Source organism: Pogoniulus pusillus, chromosome Z (assembly GCF_015220805.1).
Source record: "Pogoniulus pusillus isolate bPogPus1 chromosome Z, bPogPus1.pri, whole genome shotgun sequence".
Taxonomy (NCBI): domain Eukaryota; kingdom Metazoa; phylum Chordata; class Aves; order Piciformes; family Lybiidae; genus Pogoniulus; species Pogoniulus pusillus.
In genome coordinates, this window is record NC_087309.1 from 46,719,582 (window position 1) to 46,732,890 (window position 13,309).

Consider the following 13,309-nt stretch of genomic DNA (forward strand, 5'->3'; position numbering starts at 1 on the left):
TTCACCAACAACTACACTTTTTTTTTAAATAACCTTATGAACCACCATTATAGTTCCCTTCTCGCTATCTTCCTATGTCTGCATGTGTCCTGACTGTACTTTAACATAAACTAAAATGAAAAGCGTTATTGTGAAATGCTAGATAGTGTCTTCAAATACAGAAGCTTGGTGAGTTTTTGTGTAGTCAACATGAAGTTATCTGGAGTTAAAAATGGAATTTAAATATTTTGTGCAACATAGCAAGTAACAACAATGGTCAGCATGCAGCAGTCACACAATCACAGAACTTTAGAGATTGGAAGGGACATGCAGAGATCACCGAGTCAAACCTCCCCTGCCAAGGCAGGATCCCCCAGGGTAGTTCACACAGAAATGCACCCAGGTGGGTTTTGAAAGCGTCCAGAGAAGGAAACTCCACAACCTCTCTGGGCAGCCTGTTCCAGTGCTCTGTTAACTCTCACTGTAAAGAAGTTTCTCCTCATGTTGAGGTGAAACCTTCTATGTTCCAGTTTGTATCCATTGCTCCTTCTCTTACTGCTGCTAACCTGTGAAAATAGATTGGCCCCATCCACTTGACAGCCACATTTCAAATATTGCATATATTGATCAGATATCTTCTCAGTCTTCTCTAGACTAAACAGGTCTCTCTCTCTTTCCACAGGGCAGATGCTCAAGTCCCCCAGTCATTCTCATGGCTCTCCACTAGACTCTTTCCAGAAGGTCCCCTGCCTCTCCTGAACTAGGGAGCCCAAAACTGAGTGTGGTCTCACTAAGGCAGAGTAGAGGGGGAGAAGAAGCTCCCTAGACCTGCTGGACACACTTTTCATGATACACCCCAGGATGCCATTGGCTCTCTTGAGCCACAAGGACACATTGCTGGCCAATGCAGAACTTGCTGTCGACCAGCACTCCAAGGTCTTTATCCACAGAGCTGCTCTCCAGCAGGGCAGCCTCCAACCTGTACCTCCAGCCTGTTGTTATTCTTCCCCAGATGCAGGACCATGCACTTGTCCTTAGTGAACTTCATGAGGTTTGCCTTTATCCAACTCTTCAGCCTGTCCAGATCTCAATGGATGGCAGCACAGCCTGACAGGCTGTCAGTCACATCCCCAGCTCTGTATGATCAGCAAACTTGCTGAGGGTACACTCAATGCCCTCATCCAGATCATTGATAAAGATTCAATCCATTAATTACGCCTTAATGTTTTGGATATGCAGTTTTATGACATGGCTAGGGATATGAGAATACACCTACAACGCCTTCCATTTCCAAGGATTTACATAGATTTCCTCATGTTTCACAATCATTTATATCACTTTGAATGCTAAGAGAAAACGAAGATGTCTTAGTTTTTGATTCAGACAGGTACTAATACCAGGCCACAAAAAGTTTCTGTTAAAAATAACCTAAGGACACTTAACACATAGAAGCCTGACCACAGGAGAAGAAAGCACCTTTCAGTGAAAAAAGAGTTAAGGTCTATCTATAAGTCAAATCCATGGACACAAAAAAAAAAAAAAAAAAAAAAAAAAAAAAAAAAAAAAAAAAAAAAAAATCAAAGCTTAAAATTTGGAACAAATCCAGTGAACTCACCATGCATGTAAATGGCTGTGACCACAAAATTCCTGTGATTTTTAAAGGTACTGAGTGTGGAGCAGTTTGGGGTGGTTAGAATCATAGAATCAACCAGGTTGGAAGAGACCTCCAACATCATCCAGTCCAACCTATCCCCCAGCCCTAGCCAGTCAACTAGACCATGGCACTAAGTGCCTCATCCAGGCTTTTCTTGAACACCTCCAGGGACGGTGACTCCACCACCTCCCTGGGCAGCCCATTCCAATGCCAATCACTCTCTCTGGGAAGAACTTCCTTCCAACATCCAGCCTAGACCTCCCCTGGCACAACTTGAGACTGTGTCCCCTTGTTCTGTTGCTGCTTGCCTGGCAGAAGACACCAACCCCCACCTGGCTACAGCCTCCCTTCAGGTAGTTGTAGACAGCAATGAGGTCACCCCTGAGCCTCCTCTTCTCCAGGCTAAACAACCCCAGCTCCCTCAACCTCTCCTCATAGGGTTTGTCTTCCAGGCCTCTCACCAGCTTTGTCATCCTTCTCTGGACATGCTCCAGCACCTCAACATCTCTCTTGAATTGAGGGGCCCAGAACTGGACACAGGACTCAAGGTGTGGCCTGACCAGTGCTGAGTACAGGGGAAGAATAACCTCCCTTGTCGTACTGGCCACACTGTTCCTGATTCAGGCCAGGATGCCATTGGCTCTCTTGACCACCTGGGCACACTGCTGGCTCATCTTCAGCCTACTATCTATCAGTACCCCCAGGTCCCTTGCTTTCTGGCTGCTCTCCAGCCACTCAGTCCCCAGCCTGTAGTGCTGCTTGGGGTTGTTGTGGCCAAAGTGCAGAACCCTGAACTTGGCCTTGTTAAATCTCATCCCATTGGCCTCTGCCCACCCATCCAGCCTGTCCAGGTCCCTCTGCAGGGCTCTCCTACCTTCCAACAGATCAACACCTGCTCCTAGCTTGGTGTCATCTGCAAACTTACTGATGCTGGACTCAATCCCCTTGTCCAGGTCATCAATAAAGATATTGAACAGGACTGGGCCCAGCACTGATCCTTGGGCAACACCACTAGTGACTGGCTGCCAACTGCTTAATTTTGAATTAAAACTTTAATACACATTGATCTCATCAAGATGGTTAAAACTCTGACATCCTATATGCACGAACAGCTCTCACTTATTTCTCACACTGTTTGGAAAGGAAAAAGAAATTTAATCAGCAATCTTATATAGAAAATGTGTCAGAATATAATCATGCTTTGCATGTCACAAGGTTTAGAGAAATAAATATTTTTACTGAGTATTTTCTGCCTTTCGTATATTTCAGGAAGTAAAATCTTATTTCTGCATTTAGGTTGCAGTTCAAACCTACACCTATCAAAGTTCATGCTATGTTATTCCTCAGAGCAGGCAGATCACAAAACTAAGGAAAACATAATGTTATCTTTCCAATACACTAACTTTTTTTGTGAGAATATTCCTATACAGCAACATATTCTAATTATGGCTTCATTAAACATTCATATTTTGTAGGCAGTAATGAATATCCTGTGAGGAGCTTTCAGATACTCTCTTCTGCCTCAGTTTAATAGAAAAATGTGCTCTCTGTGTCCAATGACTGACTTCACCTATATCACCTTCAAGCTTTGTTTTTGCAGTTTTTCCTTTCACATGGATAGCTTCTGCTTGTGATTTGCTTGAAAGCTCTTAACAAGAGCTTTTATTAACACCTGTCTCAACCAATTATTAAAATTACAAAAGTCACAAATATTGTGCAAAAGTGCAGTTTGTAAGATATATTTTCTTTTAGATTCACTGACAGAATGTGTATTAGGGCTACTACACAAAAATTCACTGTAACAATCTAGACGTGCAGGCTGCAGAAAAGCTCAAGATGAGATAGCAGCCTGTTAATTTTGAGACAGCTGAGGAAATACCTTTCCCAAGTTGTAAGAGAAGACCATATGTCTCCTAGTAAAATAGCTGCATATGTACCTGGATCATGACTGCCCTGAGGAAGTGTAATGTGGAAATAAGTATGGTGCAAGATAGATCATTATGTGTTCATTATCACTCCGAGTGGATCAGACAGTATTTGATATGGCAGATGCAGAAGTCGTCTAGGACTTCTAGGCACACCTAGAAGGCTGACAAAGAGCCTCATCTCAGGACAGGAGGAAAACGCATGATGGATGTACAGTTGTCACTGACAACTGACTAACACTGCCAGAAGGAAACTGCAGAGACAGTTTCCTTAGAAACTTAGAAGGTCAAGGGTTGGAGCAGCAACAGCCTCCTGTCATGCCATGAATCAAACAAGAAGTGTTAGTGTGTCCTCCAAGAGCACTTAGAAGGGAAAAATTTCTTGTCATTTTTGGCAGCATATGGGCATGCCCCATGCTAAAATATATACCTATACCACTGACACAAAACCCAAACAGGACCACACTCCTGAACACCCATATTCCATTATCAGTATTATCAAAATGTTTTCCAGGTCCATCTAATTATTAAAAAAAAAATAAGTTCCTTGCACCAATTCAGCCCTTTTGACAACAAATATCAAAGAATCCACAGGAAATGTTCACACAGTGGTCACACACAGCTATGCTGGGAGTGGGTGCAAGTAGGATCATGCAAAGCATACAAAGCTACTCTGTTTTAAGTTAACTTATCACAAGAAGTTCTGTGTCAGTGGTCCTCAGTACAAGAAGTCACTGACATGTTCATTTAAATTATCAGTGCAGACACAAGCTACAGGCTGTCTCCCAAAGAAACCTCTGTTATCTGCAGCTCTAATATGCAGAAAAATCCCTTTCCTTTGCAGATTTGATTAGTACAAACACATAAGTAGTACAAATACATAAAAAAGATTAGCTCTTTGTAAATAGTGTAAGCGCTGCTCAATCTTGTCAGGTAAGTTATTTGCAGATACAGGCAATCCCTGATACCTCAGGGCAAGACAGACATTTCACTCCCATATAGCTGTATATTTCATGGACGGGAGAGGATTCTTACTGATCCTTGCAATCTCTCACTTTGTGGGCCTAACAGATGTAATTATGCAAAAAGAGGCATAATGACTGTGCTAGTTAGAAGCAAGCTAGAATGTTTTGGTAAAAGAACTAGATAACAGGCAGTGAAACGAAAAACAATTGATGTCAACTTCTCTCACAGTCTCGCTGAGAACTCTGGGAAGAAGAAGTAAACTTTCTCCATTTTGTCTTTTTCTTCTGCCTTTGCCTTCAGACCTGGTCACATCTCATTAACCTTGCTCCCTAACCTCTTGGCTGCACCTCTCTTCTTCCTGAGGATTGGGGTAAGGTTGAGAGGGCCGAGGGAGGTGTTGGGGTGGTTTGAGAGCCCCTCCTGGGGACTCAGGTTTCTGGGAGGGGAGCTGTGCTTTTGTATTGTTTATCCTTTGTATATTTCTGTATATAATTGTATATAACTGTATATATTGTAAATAGCTGCTTGTAAATTCTGCTAGCTGTAAATAAATTGCTTCATCTATATTCCCAGAGTCCGTCTGAGTTAGCTGGGGCAAATACAAAGTGTGGGGGGGCGGGGTAACCCCCAAACCATCACAATGACTCACAGGTTTGAGGGCTAGGAAACATCACAATGATTCCATCGTACCTGCACCCACTCCCAGCATAAAAATGTAGTTTGTTCCAGAAGCTACAGAATAAAAAGCTGTTCCTTATAGCGTATTCAATCTCACATTGGAAGTTGTTATCAACATACTTTGAGAACACCTGTACTAGGTTATTCGGTTCATCCACATTACCCTCCACAGCAGTCATTCGTGACTGCTTGCAGGTGTAAGAGGGCACAGACTGGCAGATTGCTTGACAGATGCCCCCAGTATACAGAAAATCAAAGACAGAGATTTTTTATTTGTTTTAAATTGACTTTTATTCTAACATCTCTAGCACTTAATTTGTCTTCAATCTTACAAAAAAAAATTTCAGTGTCAATCTAGGAGTTGTTATTAAGCCTATATCAGTGATCATAGAATCATAGAATCAACCAGGTTGGAAGAGTCCTCCAAGATCATCCAGTCCAGCCTAGCACCCAGCCCTATCCAGTCAACCAGACCATGGCACTAAGTGCCTCATTCAGGCTTTTCTTGAACACCTCCAGGGACGGTGCCTCCACCACCTCCCTGGGCAGCCCATTCCAATGCCAATCACTCTCTCTGGCAAGAACTTCCTCCTAACATCCAGCCTAGACTTCCCCTGGCACAACTTGAGACTGTGTCCCCTTGTTCTATTGCTGGTTGCCTGGGAGAAGAGGCCACCCCCCACCTGGCTACAACCTCCCTTCAGGTAATTGTAGACAGCAATGATGCTGAGGCCTAGCAGAAACCACTTACATGCTGAAGGTCTGGGTTGTTTTGGGGGTTTTTTTTGTTGTTTGTTTTGGTTTGGTTTTTTGTTATTTTATTTTAAATCAGATTAATAAATTGAACTTGGTCAGCATTGCATCACTGCCCTGTGGCACTTTTGCCATGTTCCTTTGAGCACCAGGGCTTTTTAAACTGTCTTAAGTGTGCGTATTACCATTCAAAAAGTTGTTCTAAAAGTGGTACTGACAGTGGTAGATACAAAGGCAAAATTAATTACCTCTTACATGTTAATGTGTTTTTAAACATCCAGGGATAATATTAACCTTCTTGTTAGACTGATTACATGACATGGTCCAAAAAAGGAGAAGAGTCGCTGTTAGACACTGCCATTACTAGCTGCATGTTACTGGAAATGTCCACTGTGCTAGAAAGAAAGACTACTTGCATCAAATTAACACTGAGATAGAAATACACCTGTAACAGAATTGGAAGCATATTCAAATATTAGATTTGTATACATTTTAGAAAATTTAATCAACAAGAATAACCCACATCCTATGCATATACATATTAAGTATGATAAATGAATAAAGCATGAAAACACTTAATGGGAATGAAAACTGTTCAAAACCAGTATGAAACAGAAGTTTCTCACATACAAGCACATAAATGTACTCTAAAATTACCTGAAAGCTACCAACATGATGAGTAGTATTTGGATAGATACTGACAGAAATAAGTGAGGCTTCTGAAGAAGTATTTCTTATTGAAAGACCCCGGGAAATGAAAATTATAACTACAATAAACTGATAAGCCTACCAATACAGCTGGAATGGCACTGTAATTAATGGCTACAGTCTCCTCAGAAGAGACAGGTGAGGGAGAAAGGGTGGAGGAGTGGCCCTATATCTTAGGGACGCTCTGGGTGTCATGAAAACAGAGATTAAGGATGATCAGGTTGAGACCCTATGGGTAAGAGCTAAGAGGAAGGCCAATAAGGCTGACATCTTGCTTGGAGTCTGTCATAGACCACCCAACCAGAAAGGAGAGGTTGGTTTATTATTCTTTTAGCAGCTGAATGCTGCCTCAGGATCACCTGCCCTTGTTTTTGTGGGTGACTTTAACTTGCTAGACATCTGCTGGGACTTTAACACTGCAGAGAAGATGCAGTCTAGAAGGTTCCTAGAGTGTACGGAGGAGAACTTCTTACCTCAGCTGTTATGTGAGCCTACCAGGGGGGCAGCCCTGCTTGACCTGCTGCTCACAAACACAGAAGGGCTGGTGGGGGATGTGGTGGTGGGAGGCTGCCTGGGGTCCAGTGACAGTTTTCAATATATGGTGAAACCAGGAGGGACATCAACAAAACCTCCAAAGTGGATTTCAGAAGGGCAGACTTTGGCTTATTTAAGGAACTAACTCACGGAGTTCCCTGGGAACAGCCCTTAAAAACAAAGGGGTCCAGGAAGGCTGGACCTATTTCAAGAAAGAACTCCTGACAGCACAGGAGCAGCTGTGCCATTGTGCTGGAAGATGAGCCGATGAGGGAGACAGCCAGACTGGATGGGCAAGGAGCTTCTAAAGAAATTAAGGGGAAGAAAGAGGGTGTATCATCTTTGGAAAAAAAGGGTAAGTATCCTAGGAACAGTTTAAGGATGTTGCTAGGTCTTGTCGGAAAGAAATCAGAGAGGCAAAAGCCTATTTAGAACTTAGGCTGGCCACGGCTGTTAAGGAAAATAAAAAATGTTTCTATAAATATATTAATGGCAAGAGAAGGGCCAAGGACAACTTCCAGTCCTTATTAGATACAGAGGATGAGGAAAAGGCAGAGGTGCTTAACACCTTCTTTGCCTTAATCTTCAATAGTGGGACAGGTTGTCTTCAGGACAAACAGCCTCCTGAACTTGCAGATGGAGCCAGAGACCAGTATAGTCCCCCTGTAATCAAGGAGGAAGCAGTAAGGGATCTGCTGAGCCACTTGGATCCTCACAACTCCTTGAGACCTCAAGGGATCCATCCTGGGTGCTGAGAGAGCTGGCAGATGAGCTGACCAAGTCAATCTCCATCATTTATCAACAGTCCTGGCTCACTGGAAGCTGGCCAAAGTGATGCCCATCCACAAGAAGGGCTGGAAAGAGGAACCAGGAAATTACAGACCTGTGAGCCTGACCTCAGTGCCAGGCAAGGGCATGGAACAGGTCATCTTGAGTGCCATCACAAAGCACCTACAGGATGGCCAAGGGATCAGGCCCAGCCAGCATGGGTTGAGGAAGGGCAGGTCCTGCCTCACCAACCTGATCTCCTTTTATGATCAGGTTACCTGCCTGGTGAATGTGGGGCAGGTGGTCTCTGCCCACCTATCCAGCCTGTCCAGGTCCCTCTGTAGGGCTCTCCTACCTTCCAAGAGGCCAATGGGATGAGATTTAACAAGGCCAAGTTCAGGGTTCTGCACTTTGGCCACAACAACCCCAAGCAGCACTACAGGCTGGGGACTGAGTGGCTGGAGAGCAGCGAGGAAGAAAGGAACCTGGGGGTACTGGCAGATAGTAGGCTGAAGATGAGCCAGCAGTGTGCCCAGGTGGTCAAGAGAGCCAATGGCATCCTGGCCTGAATCAGGAACAGTGTGGCCAGTACGACAAGGGAGGTTATTCTGCCGCTGTACTCAGCACTGGTCAGGCCACACCTTGAGTGCTGTGTCCAGTTCTGGGCCACTCAATTCAACAGAGATGTTGAGGTACTGGATCATGTCCAGAGAAGGACAACAAAGCTGGTGAGGGGCCTGGAACACAAAGCCTATGAGGAGAGGCTGAGGGAGCTGGGGTTGTTTAGCCTGGAGAAGAGGAGGCTCAGGGGTGACCTCATTGCTGTCTACAACTACCTGAAGGGACATTGTAGCCAGGTGGGGGTTGGTCTCTTCTGCCAGGCAACCAGCAACTGAACAAGGGGACACAGTCTCAAGTTGTGCCAGGGAAAGTACAGGCTGGATGTTAGGAGGAAGTTCTTCCCAGAGAGAGTGATTGGCATTGGAATGGGCTGCCCAGGGAGGTGGTGGAGTCACCGTCCCTGGAGGTGTTCGAGAAAAGGCTGGATGAGGCACTTAGTGCCATGGTCTAGTTGATTGGATAGGGCTGGGTGCTAGGTTGGACTGGATGATCTTGGAGGACTCTTCCAACCTGGTTGATTCTATCCATGAATACAAGCATTAAAAGTACAATGAATACAATAAAATTCAAACTAGATGAAACCAACAAATAGGTCTCTTCCAACCTGGCTGATTTTATAATTCTGAATGATTTTATAAAGCTGAACATGTACTTCATATATATAATACTACAGGTTTTACCACTCAACCTACTTGAAGAGGTGGTCAGAAAACAAAAACTAAGAATTATTTCTGTGCTAAGAAGCAGCAAAGCTTTCCAGGCGTCCTCCCCCAAGCCTGTAGCATTGCATGGGATTGTTGTGACCCAAGTGTAGGATCCAAAACTTAGTCTTTTTGTACTTCACACAAGTGATCTAGATCCTAGTACAGAGACTTCCTTCCTCCGAGTAGATTAACATTCCTGCTTAATTTAGTATCACCTGCAAACTTAGTAAGGGTGCACTGGTTCCCGTCATCCAGATCACTGATAAAGATTATATTAAACAAGACTGGTCCCTGTGGAACAACATTTGTGACCAGATGCCAACTGGATCTAATTCCATTCACCACAACTCTCTGAGCTTGGCTATCAAGCCAGTTTTTAACCCAGCAAAGAGTACGCCTGTATGAGCCATAAGGTACCAACTTCTCTGGCAGAATGCGTGGCAGAGAGCGGCAAATGCCTTACCAAATTTCAGTTAAACATCCACAGGCTTTTGCTCATCCACTAAGCAGGCCATCAGGTCACAGAAGGAAATCAGGTTGCTCAAGCAGAACCTGTGTTTCATGAAGCCATGCTGGCTGGGCCTGATGCTCTGGTTGTCCTGCAGATGCCGTGTGAGCACACTCAGAGTGAACTCTCCCATGATCTTTCCCAGTACTGAGAGGTCAGGCTAACAGGCCTACAATTCCCTGGATCCTCCATCTGGCTCTCCTTGCAGATGGGCTTCACACTGGCAAGCCTCCAATCATCTGGGACCTCCTTTGTTAACCAGGGCTAATTCTTAACCTTACAGAAAGTGGTAGACCACAACAGCATCCTGCCTTAAAATAAAGTACACGTCTTATTCAGCTTCTTCCTCAAAAACCTCAAATGAAAAAGGCTATTTAACTGATGGGAAAAAATAATACGTTGCACATCACTCAACAGGCATAACTTCCTCTATTATTAGTTTTCTGTGTTTTGAAAACTGCCATACACAACCAAAGACTGACTCTATTGGACTTTCTTCAGATATCCAGCCTGAGTAGATACAGGACGTTCTGAATTACAGACAGAAAAGCTACTCTTGCTGTTGCACTGTAGGTGAAACATTTCCATACTACTTTTGAAAACTGCAAATGCAGTCAGAACAGTAAAAATAAACTATTCTAAAATACTTTTTTTAATGCTGTCATTTGTCTTCATCCATTTTGGCAACATAACGTTAGGACAGCACTTGAAAATTCAGCATAATCAGTAGTATAATCTCTGTTTATGAAAAATACATCATTTGGGAGGGTTTTTTCACAACAATGTTTATGTGTTAAGAAAGCATATAGCAGAGTTACTGCCAATTACATGAAAATAGAGGACATAATAAATGAGTTTGCAAACAAAAATAGTTTTAAAGACAAAATTAAGACTCTTGAGATGTATGTCAGGCCATAGAATCACAGAATTGCTTTGGCTGGAAAAGACCTTTAAGACAGAGTCCAACCATTACCTAACTCTACAAAGTCATGGTATACTGTTTCAAATCACCAGTAAAAAGTCATCAAACCAAAAATCAGAGGACTAGCTTTACAATCTTGTTATTTTGAGGAAATAATACATTCAAGCTTTTTAGTCATCTTCTGCTTTCTCAGACCATCTCTATTTACATACATTTGGGGCACCTTTCAGGGTTTATTCTACAGCCACCCAAAATAAAATCTTCCTTTCCTAATGTAAACTATAGTCTTCGTATAAAAATGTGTCTTTACCAGCTACTGCAATGTGAAGAGAATACAGAATAAACTGGAAAACAATAAAACCAGAAAACATCTGTTTGGAAGCAACCTCAATGATCATCCAGTCCAACCTTTGACCCAGCACTGAAGTCCACACTAAGCCATTGTTCCTAAGCATCAGGTCCATGCATCACTTGAACACCTCCAGGGATGGTGGCCCTGGGAAGACCATTCCAATGTCTGATAACCCTCTCTGTAAATATTTCCTAACAGCTTGAAAACATTTGCCTTAGTCATATAACTTGATGCCAAGGAGAAGAGGAGAGGCTGGCTCCCGGATCCCTCCTCCCTCGAGGTAGTTGTAGAGAGCAATGAGGTCTCCCTTTAGCCTCCTTTTCTCCAGACTGGACAACCTCATCTCCCTCAGACACTCCTCGTAGGCCATGCTGTCCAGGCCCTTCACAAGTCTCATTGACCTCCCCTGAACATGCTCCAGCACCTCAATGTCCCTCCTGTAGTGAGGGGCTCAGACCAGGACACAATACTCAATGTGTGGCCTCATCAGTGCAGAGCAGTGGGGGATGATCACCTCCCTGTTCTTCACGGCCACAGCATTTCTAAGAGAAGCCAGGATGTCACCGGCATTCTTGGCCACCTGAGCACACTGATAACTCACATTTAGTTGACTGTCAGGCAATAGTCCCAGGTCCCTCTCCAAGTCACAGATTTCTAACCACACATCGCCAGGTGTGTGGCTTACGTTGGGCTGTTCTGACCCAGGTGTAGGAGCTGCAATTTGGCCTTGCTGAACTTCATGCAGTTAGCCTTGGCCCATCAGTCTAATCTATGCAGATCCTGTTGTAAAACTTTCCCACCCTCTTGCAGACCCCCACAGCCACCCAGCCGAGCGCCATCTGCAAATTTACTGAGTGTGTACTCAATCATCTCACCCAGATCATGGATAAAGGTATCAACGAGGACAGGCCCCAGTACCAAATGCTGTGGGACACCACTAGTGAATGGGTGCCAGACAGATTCAATTCCACTCACCACCATGCAGCCATTTTGTTATCCAATGCAGAGTGTTTTCAACCAAGCCTTGTGCCATGACTTTCTGAAGGACAATGCTGTGGGAGACAGTATCAAAGGCCTTACTAAAGTCCAGGCAGACAATGTCCATGGTCCTTCCTTCACCCAGTAGGTGGATCTCCAACTTTATTGTAGGAGATCAGGTTACTCACACAGGACCTGCCTTTCCTAAACCCATACTGACTGGTCCTGATCACCTGGTCGTCCTGTAAGTGCCATGTGATGGCACTCAGGATGATCTGTTCCATAACCATTCCAGGCACTGAGATCAGAGTGCCAGGCCTGAAGTTCCTTGGATGAAGTGCTACAAACTGTCAGATCACAATTTAGTTAAGTATCAAACACAAACACCTACAGAAACTTAAAAGAACGATGTCAGTATTCTGCTGGTCGCGGACATGTTCTTAACATAATTTGAAACGCTGTAAAAGGCAGAATACCTCCCTTCCCTGCATCCCTTTTCTAATTAGAATCTTCCTGTAGACCACACACGACTACAAAGTAAGAAGGCATCAGCTCAACCACAACATTGTGGAGTCAAATGAACACTGACAACTGGAGCACAAATCCTATGAGGAGAGGTTGAGGGAGCTGGCCCTTTTTAGCCTGGAGAAGAGGAGGCTCAGGGGTGATCTTATTACTGTCTACAACTACCTGAAGGGGCATTGTAGCCAGGTGGGGGTGGCCTCTTCTCCCAGGCAACCAGCAATAGAACAAGGGGACATAGTCTCAAGTTGTGCCAGGGTAGGTCTAGGCTGGATATTAGGAAGAAGTTCTTCCCAGAGAGAGTGATTTCCCATTGGAATGGGCTGCCTAGGGAGGTGGTGGAGGCACCGTCCCTGGGGGTCTTCAAGAAAAGACTGGATGAGGCACTTAGTGCCATGGTCTAGTGATTGGATAGGGCTGGGTGCTAGGTTGGACTGGATGATCTTGGAGGTCTCTTCCAACCTGGCTGATTCTATGATTCTATGATTCTATGATTCTAACTAAAACAGTGTAATAAGTTTGTACAAACTAGACTCTAGAATAACTCTAGAGACAGCTTTACAAGCCAGACCTGGCTCTGAAGAAAAGAGCCAGGCATTTGTGGTTCCAAAGCCCGCCTCTCACAGGACTCACAGGACTTAGGCTAGCAATGTGTCACTTCACTGTCTGTTCTACTTAAAAAACAAACACACAAAACAAAGTCATTTCTCTCTCCTTCACATATTTTCTTTTGTGAT

General features: G+C 44.1%; 1 protein-coding gene across 1 annotated transcript in view; it reads right to left on the reverse strand.

The window, feature by feature from the left end:
- Positions 1 to 13,309, reverse strand: part of ADAMTS6 (ADAM metallopeptidase with thrombospondin type 1 motif 6) — a 165,260-nt gene that overhangs the window by 100,164 nt on the left and 51,787 nt on the right. The gene's annotated exons all lie outside the window — the stretch shown is intronic.